Below are 14,427 nucleotides of genomic sequence, written 5' to 3'. Positions count from 1 at the left end.
GGTTAGGTTCAAGTAGTTCTAAAATATGGATAACGCATGCTGAACTGATCTGACGCTGAGCAGACTTTGATTGATCAAATATGTTGAAGTTTGTCTACATAGGTGCAGCTGAGAGCAAGTGGTGATTGAGATCTGTACGCCCTGACAATGTCGGAGTGGCAGTACGTTCCCTTGTTTACTTCGTGCAGCGACGTGACTTGCAGCTGGCGAGATGTGTGCGGCGGAGGAGGTGAGACGTGTAGGCGGCACCTGTGAATCGATCGCGGCCACGAAAGAAATGCAAAAATCTCAAGTGCATGAACGATACCACCTTCACACCGTCTTGAGCCAATCGCAAGGCTCTAATGGCTTTAAATCTGCCCTCCCATATGACAGCACAAACTCATGTCAAACCAGGGCAAGCGTTAAGAAACCTGCGTCTCTGGAAAAAAACTGACAGTTATTGGCTTTTCTTTTAAGTTTTTGCAGAGGGGGAAAAGATGATTTTCTCTGAAGTTGCGTATCTTCTCATGGCAACAAGCAAACAGATACAATCTCAAAGATGTTTGTCTAAATCGCCTGTGCCTTGGAGCTTGTTAGTCCTAGCTATGAGGTGTAATAAAGATTCCATCTCTAAACATTTCTCAGATTCCGGAGTTTTCTTATACAACAGGGGTGGCTAAGGGAAGTGGTTCACTGGGATTCTTGCAATATCAGTGAACATGAAAACATGTGAATTTCGTTATGCGTGTCTCTGCACACAGTGCAGGGTTTACAACTCCATTGCGTAGACGCATTTCTGCATTTCTTTAGACCATTGCCCCTAGTCAGGCTTCTGCTGGTGCCATGACAGATATCGTTTTGCTGGAGTCCTGCCCCCATGAGGGGCTGCCCTGTCTGCTCTGTGTGGGTGTGGGTCTGTCTGGCAAGGTTTACTAAGGGATGGTCTCGCTGCCAATTGCTTTCAACTCCCAGCAGGCTGTTTGTATAAGCTAAGAATCACAAAAATACACTCCTGGAAATTGAAATAAGAACACCGTGAATTCATTGTCCCAGGAAGGGGAAACTTTATTGACACATTCCTGGGGTCAGATACATCACATGATCACACTGACAGAACCACAGGCACATAGACACAGGCAACAGAGCATGCACAATGTCGGCACTAGTACAGTGTATATCCACCTTTCGCAGCAATGCAGGTTGCTATTCTCCCATGGAGACGATCGTAGAGATGCTGGATGTAGTCCTGTGGAACGGCTTGCCATGCCATTTCCACCTGGCGCCTCAGTTGGACCAGCGTTCGTGCTGGACGTGCAGACCGCGTGAGACGACGCTTCATCCAGTCCCAAACATGCTCAATGGGGGACAGATCCGGAGATCTTGCTGGCCAGGGTAGTTGACTTACACCTTCTAGAGCACGTTGGGTGGCACGGGATACATGCGGACGTGCATTGTCCTGTTGGAACAGCAAGTTCCCTTGCCGGTCTAGGAATGGTAGAACGATGGGTTCGATGACGGTTTGGATGTACCGTGCACTATTCAGTGTCCCCTCGACGATCACCAGTGGTGTACGGCCAGTGTAGGAGATCGCTCCCCACACCATGATGCCGGGTGTTGGCCCTGTGTGCCTCGGTCGTATGCAGTCCTGATTGTGGCGCTCACCTGCACGGCGCCAAACACGCATACGACCATCATTGGCACCAAGGCAGAAGCGACTCTCATCGCTGAAGACGACACGTCTCCATTCGTCCCTCCATTCACGCCTGTCGCGACACCACTGGAGGCGGGCTGCACGATGTTGGGGCGTGAGCGGAAGACGGCCTAACGGTGTGCGGGACCGTAGCCCAGCTTCATGGAGACGGTTGCGAATGGTCCTCGCCGATACCCCAGGAGCAACAGTGTCCCTAATTTGCTGGGAATTGGCGGTGCGGTCCCCTACGGCACTGCGTAGGATCCTACGGTCTTGGCGTGCATCCGTGCGTCGCTGCGGTCCGGTCCCAGATCGACGAGCACGTGCACCTTCCGCCGACCACTGGCGACAACATCGATGTACTGTGGAGACCTTACGCCCCACGTGTTGAGCAATTCGGCGGTACGTCCACCCGGCCTCCCGCATGCCCACTATACGCCCTCGCTCAAAGTCCGTCAACTGCACATACGGTTCACGTCCACGCTGTCGCGGCATGCTACCAGTGTTAAAGACTGCGATGGAGCTCCGTATGCCACGGCAAACTGGCTGACACTGACGGCGGCGGTGCACAAATGCTGCGCAGCTAGCGCCATTCGACGGCCAACACCGCGGTTCCTGGTGTGTCCGCTGTGCCGTGCGTGTGATCATTGCTTGTACAGCCCTCTCGCAGTGTCCGGAGCAAGTATGGTGGGTCTGACACACCGGTGTCAATGTGTTCTTTTTTCCATTTCCAGGAGTGTATTTGTCAAACGTATTTTGCAATCCAGAGTGAAATTTTAACGCTGCTGTGGAGTGTGTGCTGATATGAAACATCCTGGAAGACTAAGACTCTGTTCCAGACTGAGAGTCAGGACATTTGCCTTTCACGGGCAAGTGCTCTTCCGCCTGAGGTACCCAAGTATGACTCACGACTTGTCCTCACATCCGCACTCCTACCAGTACCTCTTCTCCTATCTCCCATACTTCACACAAGCTCTGCTGCGAGGTACTGGCGGAAGTGCGGATGTGAGGAAGGGTTGTGAGCCGTACTTGGGTAACTCAGTCAGGAGAGCACTTGTCGACGAAAGGCAGATTTCCCATATTGGAGTCTCGGTCCGGCAGCTAGTTTTAATGTGCTAGGAAGTTTCGTATTTTGCAGGATTGTCAGTTGACCATTAGGCTAGGCGCAAATTGAGACGCGTATAGCACGTGTGACGTGACACGACACTACAGTGCGACACGCACGTGCCGCACGAGTCGCGTGGGTCCAGCGCATATTGCGACGCGTACACCATACTTCGCACACGCCGACTGGCGACGCTCTACGCTGACTGAACCGAAGCGCACACATCCTGTTATCTTCCTCAGACGAATTTACAGAAACTATTCACTGAAAATATTTAATTTTTGCCTTACTTGTAGCGTTATATGTCAGCTTCGTGGCGAAGTGCCCATCATATCGCTAACGACCATTCTTATTGTGATGTACACATTTTAGTAAGGCACTACGCAAGACTCAATAAGTTTGCAACGAAAATTAGAGGTCGCTATCATTTTACGTTTGGTGCTTATTACACCATATGTTGCCGCGAATGAAATTTAGGTAACATGTTGAATTTTTGTTTAGACTTGGGAGGAGGTCTCTATCTGCTTCCGATCTCGAAAAAATGGTTCCCATGTAGCGCGCTCACTTCGATCCCACGCCCGCGAGAATGAAATACTCGCAACATCTCTCATATCTCCTGAACCGCTCGAGACATCGAAACGAAAGTTTGGCGAATGATAGCACACAAGGAGTAGAGTGTTTTGCCAATTCTTAAACACACGGAACTTTCTTATCTATGGCGTTATATCAGTACTTATACTTTTTATTTATTTCACTCCAGTGACTGTAATTTTTAAGAGTTATCGACAGCTAGCTAAACAAGAGCTTCCTAGTATGAAAATAAACATGAAATTTCTTCTTTTATGTTACTGCAAATCGACACTATGAGATTTTTCGTAAGCTGTGATTGCCAATTACTTGTTTAATGAGGCACTCTGTTTCAGAATTTTTTCACAATAACTGCTATGAGACGAGTTTGTGCTAATACACTGTCTTTTGTCAAAGGAAGTACAATTAAACCAATCACCAAGAGAAATGTGGCCGCTACTTACAAACGTTGATGCTTCTTCGAATGAGAAAAGGGTAACAACTCACACAAAAATAGATTGCCAATTCTGTTGGAATTTTGGTGGAATCCCCGTAACCCATAGTAATTTTAACACTGAGCGACTGGAATGGAAACTTACCAAAGGATTTTATTCCTTCTCTTGATCTGAGCAGTATTAAAATAATGAAAAGCGTTCCTTCAGGCGGAATGATAGGCACATGCCAGATACTGGTTACTCACCTACGGCTTGCCAAATTGGTAATGTGTGATCGCGAATAAAATAGTTGTTATTGAGAAAAATAAACAATTGATCTGTCGCACGACACAATGTCAGCAGCGGAGGATAATGCGTGTGACAGGAATGCAGAAACTGGCCATGTGTGCCTTCTGAGTTGGAGTTCAAACAGATCTGCCTTTGTCAGCAGTACACTCCAACAAATTAAATCGCTGATGACCTCGATGTTGAGCGCCCATAAGCCCCCAACAAATTAAATATATTTAATCATGACACTCTTTATTCCTACTTTCGTAATAATACCGACCATTTTCTTCATTTGTGTAGCCTGTTGTATAATTAGTTTATTAATGCTGGTAATATGCATGCAACAATTGAAATGCTTTTTCTCGTCACGAAGAACCAGTTAAACCATTGTTATTTGTGACTGCTTTGCGACTGATTCTAGCGTGCATGTGATGTTCACACGCATGTAGTACATTGTGTCGTATTACATTATTACATCCACATCTAAGTAACCATGTTAACAAATTTCTCTTCTTCAGAAACGCTTTCCTTGCCATTGCCAGTCTACATTTTATATCCCCCCTACTTCGACCATCATCAGTTATTTTGCTCTCCAAATAGCAAAACTCCTTTACTACTTTAAGTGTCTCATTTCCTAATCTAATACCCTCAACATCACCCGACTTAATTCGACTACATTCCATTATCCTCGTTTTGTTTTTGTTGATGTTCATCTTATATCCTCCCTTCAAGACACCATCCATTCCGTTCAACTGCTCTTCCAAGTCCTTTGCTGTCTCTGACAGAATTACAATGTCATCGGCGAACCTCAACGTTTTTATATCTTCTCCATGGATTTTAATACCTACTCCGAATTTTTCTTTTGTTTCCTTCGTCATCTGCAGAGCTAGTTGGCATATAAACTTGTACTACTGTGGTAGGTGTGGGCTTCGTATCTATCTTGGCCACAATAATGCGTTCACTATGCTGTTTGTAGTAGCTTACCCGCACTCCTATTTTCCTATTCTTTATTAAACCTACTCCTGCATTACCCCTATTTGACTTTGTGTTTATAACCCTGTAGTCACCTGACCAGAAGTCTTGTTCCTCCTGCCACCGAACTTCACTAATTCCCACTATATCTAACTTTAACCTATCCATTTCCCTTTTTAAATTTTCTAACCTACCTGCCCGATTAAGGGATCTGACATTCCACGCTCCGATCCGTAGAACGCTAGTTTTCTTTCTCCTGATACCGACATCCTCTTGAGTAGTCCCCGCCCGGAGATCCGAATGGGGGACTATTTTACCTCCGGAATATCTTACCCAAGAGGACGCCATCATCATTTAATCATACAGTAAAGCTGCATGCCCTCGGGAAAAATTACGACCGTAGTTTCCCCTTGCTTTCAGCCGTTCGCAGTACCAGCACAGCAAGGCCGTTTTGGTTAAAGGTTACAAGGCCAGATCAGTCAATCATCCAGACTGTTGCCCTTGCAACTACTGAAAAGGCTGCTGCCCCTCTTCAGGAACCACACGTTTGTCTGGCCTCTCAACAGATACCCCTCCGTTGTGGTTGTACCTACGGCACGGCTATCTGTATCGCTGAGGCACGCAAGCCTCCCCACCAACGGCAAGGTCCATGTATGTTAAGTGTCAGGAAGTCATTTCTGAAAGTATTTGTATGGAGTGTAGCCATGTATGGAAGTGAAACATGGACGGTAAATAGTTTGGATAAGAAGAGAATAGAAGCTTTCGAAATGTGGTGCTACAGAAGAATGCTGAAGATTAGATGGGTAGATCACATAACTAATGAGGAAGTATTGAATAGGATTGGGGAGAAGAGAAGTTTGTGGCACCACTTGACCAGAAGAAGGGATCGGTTGGTAGGACATGTTCTGAGGCATCAAGGGATCACCAATTTAGTATTGGAGGGCAGCGTGGAGGGTAAAAATCGTAGGGGGAGACCAAGAGATGAATACACTAAGCAGATTCAGAAGGATGTAGGTTGCAGTAGGTACTGGGAGATGAAGAAGCTTGCACAGGATAGAGTAGCATGGAGAGCTGCATCAAACCAGTCTCAGGACTGAAGACCATAACAACAACAATCTAAGTAATCACAGTGCGACTTCTATGCTTCAGATCTTGGACGCTTTTTACCAGGAGCACGAAGGGATCACACCTGTGGAGATTATCCTTTTCTAAATTTTTGTAACAGATCGTACTGATACGCCAGCATACTAGGCAGCGAGAAGATAACCTTGTTTTACTTTCCTGCCTTGCTTCTTAATCACATGATTTTATTATATTCCTTGCTTCCGTATTCACTACCCTCTGTCCCTTTTTGCGATCTGAAAACATCGCGGAGGCATATGATACAATTCCAGCGGCCAATGGCTCACCAGTTACTGAAGTATGCATTTTTCTTGACAGAAGAAAAACAAAACAAAACTATACAGATATAAATAACAGAGAAGTATAATGTACTAACGAAGAAATATGGAGTGTTTAAATGGCAAAAAACGAAACACTACCCAAAGGCAATAAAATTTGGTATACAGTAAGGCAAAATTTTTCGTATTGGCAATACTACCACTGCTGATATGCGCCGTTCCGATGTGAGCATATGGCGGGGCTACTTTTCCGCTCCCCGCCTCAAATTTCCCACGGTGCTAGCGAGGCACGCGCGACGCGCGGCGCGAGAAACTGTGCCACAATCACAACGCCGCGCGACCTGGCGCAGGCGCGTGTCGCGTCCCAGTCGCGTCGCGTCGCAATTTGCTCGGTCCCACTGGAACCTGTGATGTTACAAAAACGCGCGCTGCGCTGCTTCGCGCCACACGTACTATACGCGTCTCAATTTGCGCCTAGCTGAAACCTAGCAACAAGCAGAATAAGTTTTCTCAATCGATGCGTTTCATGAGCTGGCTGGCTCCTGGGGACATCACCTTTCAAGGGAGCATCGTCGCTAACTGCTACTGCACTGCGCTGCAGTAAAAATAGCTAGTGTTGGCCAATGAAATTTATCCTCATTTTTAATATTATTGTGCGTCAGTAAAAATAGCTAGTGTTGGCCAATGACATTTATCCGCATTTCACTGTCTATGATTTCGGTCTAAGCAGTAATTACGAATAACATCCATTTTCACGGACTGCGACCCAACATCATAAATGAAGAGCGGCGAAAGTTACTTGTGTGGTTCTTCTCTTCAGTAGCCGTCGTAGGTATTTTTCTTTTCTTGCATTAAGCAAACTGCAAACTAAAAAGCTCAATCACCAGAGGTGATCCGCTTTTTGGTGTATCACCAGAAGTTATTAACATTGTAGCAAAACAATATTTGTTTTAATATTATATACTTGAAAGCCCTTTTCCTTATGAATACATGTATTGGACACTACCTATAACACGTAATTAGACAAATAAATACACAACATAGTACTGCTTGTTGATGTTTGCGTTTTGTAATCAAATTTTACGTGCTGCGAATAAGACACAGTTTCAAATCACAACAGCAAACAGTGCAATGACCAAAAGAATAGCATTCAGATGCATTGAAGCTAAACAAATGCATCACTGCAATGAAACTTCGATTCTGGCTTCTCATAACATGAAAGACGAAGCTATAGTGATGAGAACGTGAAACAAGAAACAAGAAGTGCAGACAGTAAAGTGACGTACATATCATTACAATACAAAACTGTCATTCGTTCGATGAAGACTAAAGAGACGAGAAGTGTCACCTACTCGTAACCATTAACTGCTGATAATGCTATGTAAATAAAATGAAAATCCGCCTGAAACCGAAGTTTTTTAATTTGGATCTTAAGGTAGATAAATGAAGTAACAAGAAGAGGATGTTACCTTAGGTGAGCACGCGACCGAATTTCTATGCAGTCTTTAGTAGTTGGTGCTTTTTGCTCGTGGTTTCTTTCCCTCTATGCTATCACAAGCTTCATATGAGAATTATCTAAGTGTAATTGTTAAATTTGACAGAATTAAATTTAAACATTGTGGTACTTGGGCTGGATAAGACTCAGAAGGGAAAGTTCTCGAAAGTGTAAATAAAACATCTTGATGAAACTTGGTGGGTGTGTAGAGAGGGCATCATTATACAATACGAATCTTTTTTGTTTGTGCCCAGATTCGGATTTAAGGGGTAAAACGCGCCTTAAAAGGTAATTTGGCATGTCAGGTTTAGAGGGAATATCTTGGAAACAATGATATGTAAAAAAGTTTATATATAGTTAACAATCTTCAAAATTCTAATATGGACTTTTGTAACAATAAGAAATTTTGCAAAATCTCCACCATAATTAATTAAATTTGGAAAATGAAAACTTTTACTACAACATAAATTAAAGAAGCTTTCAAGCCACAGATATCAATGTGTAACAAAAATGGTTTCCTCTAACAGTGAATTGGTGATACCTTAATGCCTCAAAACGTATCTTACCAACCGATCCCCTCTTCTAATCAAGTTGTGCCACAAAATTCTCTTCTCCACAATTCTATTCAGTAATTTGTCATTAGTTACATTATTACACCTTACACTATATGTTCTTCTACTTTTAGAGTTACGATTCCACGTACATATATTTCGTTAAATGAAAATGATAAGCAACTAATTATTATGATGTAAAATCAACATAATAATTATAAGCTGTAACGGAATGCTTAAAACATAAGGTTTTTTAAACCATGCGCTTAAAAGGAACAACATTTCTTCACATAATACACACAACGGTGAACGCAACATAAAACAAAATTCAGCAAGATTTCTAAGTGTCGCCGGTAATACTCCAAAAATCCTGATTTGTATGAGACTTATTTCAGAACATCGGTAAGCCTTGTCGAGGAGAACTTATTATGCACTAGTGACTGCATCTTCACTATACTGTTTATCAAGCGGAGATTGACAAATATCAGTCAGCAGCAGTACATCTACATCTACATCTACGTCGATACTCTGCAAAGCACATTTAAGTGCCTGGCAGAAGGTTCGTCGAACCACCTTCACAATTCTCTATTATTCCAATCTCGTATAGCGAACGGTAAGAACGAACATTTATATCTTTCTGTGTAAACTCTTATTTCCCTAATTTTATCGTGATGATCGTTCCGCCCTATTTAGGTCGGTGTCAACAAAATATTTTTGCATTCGCACGCGAAAGTTGATAATTGGATTTCGTGAGAAGATTCCGTCGCAACGACAAACGCCTTTCTTTTAATGATTTCCAGTCCAAACCCTGTATCATTTCTGTGACACTCTCTCCCATATTTCGCGATAATACAAAACGTGCCGCCTTTCTTTCAAGTTTTTCGATGTACTCCGTCAGTCCTACCTGGTCAGGATCCCACACCGTGCAGCAGTATTCTAAAAACAGACGGACAAGCGTGGTATAGGCAGTCTCCTTAGTAGATCTGTTACATTTTCCAAGTGTTCTGCACTTGGTTAGCCTACCCCAGAACATTTTCTATGTGTTCTTTCCAATTTAAATTTTGATTTTGCGTCATTTTGCACTAGTTACTGCAGCTTAATTATATTGTTTCTCAAGTGCGGTCTGACATAATCATTCAGCAGAACTAGATCTGAAAATCTCACGAAGTTCTTCCGACATCGAATGCCATACCTATCCCACAGCTGCACATGTGTCATAGAGCCACTGGGATCATCAGACGAAAGGAATGTTCTGTCCACACGCATAATGATCTAGACAGTTCTTGCATATTGACCATTCTAAGAATCCAACGATGATACAGATTGTTCACTTCGGTGTGAAAGAAACGTCTTATAAATATCTTTTATCGTTCAAAAAAATGGTTCAAATGGCTCTGAGCACTATGGGACTTAACGTCTGTGGTCATCAGTCCCCTAGAACTTAGAACTACTTAAACCTAACTAACCTAAGGACATGACACACATCCATGTCCGAGGCAGGATTCGAACCTGAGACCGTAGCAGTCCCGCGGTTCCGGACTGAGCGCCTAGAACCGCTAGACCACCGCGGCCGGCTCTTTTGTTTACCAGATTTCGATGCTGTCATGAGGACATTTCAGGGTTCAAAACGAGATTCTTGAATTCTCTATCCAAACGCACCATTAGTTTCTTTTAGACTATGAAAAGCTGGGTGGCCAGTGTGAAAAACCTGTTTAAAGAGTCGTACTTGAGGGCAAGGAACTTGTTCATATGGTGATCCAGAAAGGCTGAATTAATCATTTACCGGCCATAGACGTATACAGCTTTCAAAGTCGGAAGGACTTTGTGAGACGATTTTCAGTTATGTGACTGGATTTGCGATTTCCTGTCAGAGAGGTCACAGTTCGTAGTAATTGGCGGAAAGTCATCGAGTAAAACGAAGTTATTTCAGGCGTTCCCCAAGGTAGTGTTATAGGCCCTTTGCTGTTCCTTATCTATATAAACGATTTGGGAGACAATCTGAGCAGCCGTCTCCGGTTGCTTACAGATGACGCTGTCGTTTATCGACTAATAAAGTCATCAGAAGATCAAAACAAACTGTAAAATGGTTCAAATGGCTCTGAGCACTACGGGACTTAACTTCTGAGGTCATCAGTCCCCTAGAACTTAGAACTACTTAAACCTAACTAACCTAAGGACATCACACACATCCATACCCGAGGCAGGATTCGAACCTGCGACCGTAGCGGTCTCGCGGTTCCAGACTGCAGCGCCTAGAACCACTCTGCCACTCCGGCCGGCAACAAACTGCAAAACAATTTAGAAAAAATATCTGAATGGTGCGAAAAGTGGCAGTTGACCCTAAATAACGAAAACTGTGAGGTCATCCACATGAATGCTAAAAGGAACTCGTTAAACTTCGGTTACACGGTGAATCAGTCTAATCTAAAAGCCGTAAATTCAACTAAATATCTAGGTACTACAATTACGGACAATTTAAATTGGAAAGAACACATAGAAAATGTTCTGGGGTAGGCTAACCAAGTGCAGAACACTTGGAAAATGTAACAGATCTACTAAGGAGACTGCCTATACCACGCTTGTCCGTCTGTTTTTAGAATACTGCTGCACGGTGTGGGATCCTGACCAGGTAGGACTGACGGAGTACATCGAAAAACTTGAAAGAAAGGCGGCACGTTTTGTATTATCGCGAAATATGGGAGAGAGTGTCACAGAAATGATGCAGGGTTTGGACTGGAAATCATTAAAAGAAAGGCGTTTGTCGTTGCGACGGAATCTTCTCACGAAATCCATTTAACAACTTTCGCGTCCGAATGCAAAAATATTTTTTTGACACCGACCTAAATAGGGCGGAACGATCACCACGATAAAATTAGGGATTGATTGGTGTACAGCCATCTGCGGATTGCCGATTTCAATTCCTCATCTGTGGCAAAGTGTTGGCCATGCAGGAATTTCTTCATGGGAACAAACAGATGAAAGTCCGACAGTGGAAGATCTGGACTCTATGGTGGATTCTGGAGCACCTTCCACACAAATCGGCGATTTTCTCATGAACAGGAGCAGTAACATGGGGTGAGCGTTGTCATGAAGAAGTTTGACACTGTCAGAATTGACGTTATGACGTTTGTCATGAAGGGCACGACGAAACTTAACCAGAATTTTATTGTAGTCTGCAGCATTCACAGTGGTCCCCTGTTCATCTAAGTCCACCTGTAACACACCATGCATATCCCAGAACACTGTAACAAGCACTTTCGTAGGAGACTGAGTTACTTTGAAATTTAGTCAGACTGGGAACCAGCCTGTTTCCACTCCACAGAGACCAGGTGGTTTCGGATGTGTAATGGTAAACCTACGACTCATCGCCAGTGACGATTCCTTTCAGAAGGTCGTAGCTTTCTGCGGCGTAGATCGCTAGGTGATCCAAGCTTGTTATCATTCGCTGCACCCTGTGGTTGTCCCTCAGGTTCTCGGGCACCCAGCGGGCACAAACTTTATGAAATTTCAACTTGTCATGAACGCTGTTGTACACGACACCAAGAAAAAGTTGAACTGCTGTGATAAGGTTCGAAGTTCCACACGTCTGTCGTTCAAAATGTTGCCTCAGTGACTTCGACATTCTGCAGGGTTGTAGCTGTTACCGGCTGCCCGGAGCGTGTCTAATAACTGAGGTTCACACGTCCCTCTTGGAAGAATGCACGCCACATGGAGAAATTGTTACGGTCCATACAGTCGGACTATAGACTGCAAACATGTCCCTGTCAATTTCATCAGTTTATGCCATTTGACCCACAAATGTCGAACTGCACTTAGTTCCTCTTCACATGTATAAGACAATAATACGCGCTTTATGTTGTTTCATAGGTCAAGTTTCTGTCGTTGGAGCTGTACATGAAAACAAAATACGCTCTGTAGCGCGAACTTCAAACTATATCGTCGTGAAATTTTAACATTCCAGCTGCAGTACCAGGGGAGAAAAAAAATTATTGTGCTTTACTTTCCGATCAACTGTTTCAAAATTTGCTCTAAATTATTGTACAGGCATATAATCGTTAGCGTGGGCGCTTTGAGCTACCGTTAGCAACAGGCTCGGTTCTAAGTAGTTTTCCGTTAGTCCAGCCGAAAGCAACTTGACAAATGTGCGTGTCTGCAACATCACGACGGAAGTTCCAAACGAAACAATAAAACTCGTACTGCAGCCATATGGAACTGTCCTAGATGAAAATTCCGTCTTCAACACAACCTAATTAAATAACATGTATCTACGCCTTTAGGCGTACTTGGAATAATGGACCCTATTTAGGAACAGGGAACACTGATCCACTGGGTGACAGTCACGTCCACACCAGTTGTATAGCTGAAGATGATAGCACAGTAGCATGTCCAGTTACCAAATGGGTTACGATCTGACCTTCAAAGAGACATCGCAACAGCGGTCTAACGGTTTGAAACAACCAACTCAGAATTGTTCACGATAGATGTCATTCATGGTGACACAAATCGCAGTGCTCTGGAGCCAAGTCTTGAAACTAAATCGATGATACATATTGCAGGAGCACAAGAACAATCACAGATGAGAAAAACTTGCTCTGTTGGCACAGAAAAACTGAGTCGAGTTTCGACAAGGATGTCTAAGAGGAAAATTCCTGATAATAGCGACGAAGAGGACGGGGGGGGGGGGGGGGGCGAAAAAGAGTCCATTCATTAGTGACATAGGGGAAGGGGAAAACGAGGCTGAAGATAGAGAAATGTATGACTCATGAACGATCTCCCAAGACGGACGTCAATTGTCTTTGGACAGTCGTAGAACTTGTTAAGTAGAGGCGCTCCTTTGCTTTGTGTTTTGTATTTGGAAACATCACATTACATCTATTCACAATGCTGTTATAGAACGTTGATCGTGATGTGATACTAGACTGAAAATGTCCTGGAGACGTGAATTGTCCTTTACGCTTTGTTGTTGTTTGGTGTTTAATCCAAAGACTGATTTGGTGCTACGCTAGTTTATCCTGTGCAAACCGCTCCATCTCTGCATAACTGCTGCAGCTTGGATACATCTGAACGTGCTGACTGTAATGATGATTTTGCTTCGACTCGCCCACCCAGCACCTCACGACTCCCCTCCGTTACAAAACTGACAATTCCTTGATACCTCAGGACGTGTCCCATCAGTCGAGTTCTTCTATTTGTCAAGTTCGCCACGAATATACTTCTTCTCCAGTTCGATACACCACCTTCTTCTTATATACGAAGACAGTAACTTGTTCTCGAAAGAACATTTACTGTTGATGACCGTGCAGCTTTTCCCTGGAATAAATGATGACTAACTGACAACCTCGGCTGCCGACAGGTGTTGTTGATATACCTCAATGTGGACAGCTGAAAATGTGTGCCCCGATCGGGACTCGAACCCGGGATCTCATGCTTACATGGCAGACGCTCTATCCATCTGAGCCACCGAGGACACAGATGAATAGCGTAGCGCGACTGCAGGGACTTATCCCTTGTCTATAAGGTACAATACATATGTAGAATTGTGGACAGTTGGGAATGTGAGTCTCACGGGAAGCGTGCAAGGGATAAGTCCCTGCAGTCGTGCTATTCAACTGTGTCCTCGGTGGCTCAGATGGATAGAGCGTCTGCCATGTAAGCAGGAGATCCCGGGTTTGAGTCCCGGTCGGGGCACACATTTTCAGCTGTCCACATTCAGGTATATCAACAACACCTGTCGGCAGCTGAGGTTTTCAGTTAGTCACCTTCTTCTTAGTTACTCGACCTCCCCATCCAAACTTCAGCATTCTTGTTCAGCGCCAGCTTACAGTCTCTTTTTATCTGAGCGTTTTATTGTCCACATTTCACTCTCGTACAACAGTCAAATCCAAGCAAATACTTTCAGAAAAGACTTACTAACACTTAAATTTATGTTAGAAGTTAAGAAAT

The 14,427-nt window shown here is 43.9% G+C and overlaps 1 non-coding gene across 1 annotated transcript; it reads left to right on the top strand.

Moving 5' to 3' along the window:
- The first annotated feature begins 14,098 nt into the window (after positions 1 to 14,098).
- On the top strand, positions 14,099 to 14,172 carry Trnat-ugu (transfer RNA threonine (anticodon UGU)). The gene has a single exon. It is a non-coding gene; the product is annotated as a tRNA-Thr (tRNA).
- Positions 14,173 to 14,427: the final 255 nt, after the last annotated feature.

Source organism: Schistocerca cancellata, chromosome 7 (genome assembly GCF_023864275.1).
Source record: "Schistocerca cancellata isolate TAMUIC-IGC-003103 chromosome 7, iqSchCanc2.1, whole genome shotgun sequence".
NCBI classification, from domain to species: Eukaryota; Metazoa; Arthropoda; class Insecta; order Orthoptera; family Acrididae; genus Schistocerca; species Schistocerca cancellata.
This window is presented reverse-complemented; position numbering and strand designations above follow the sequence as displayed.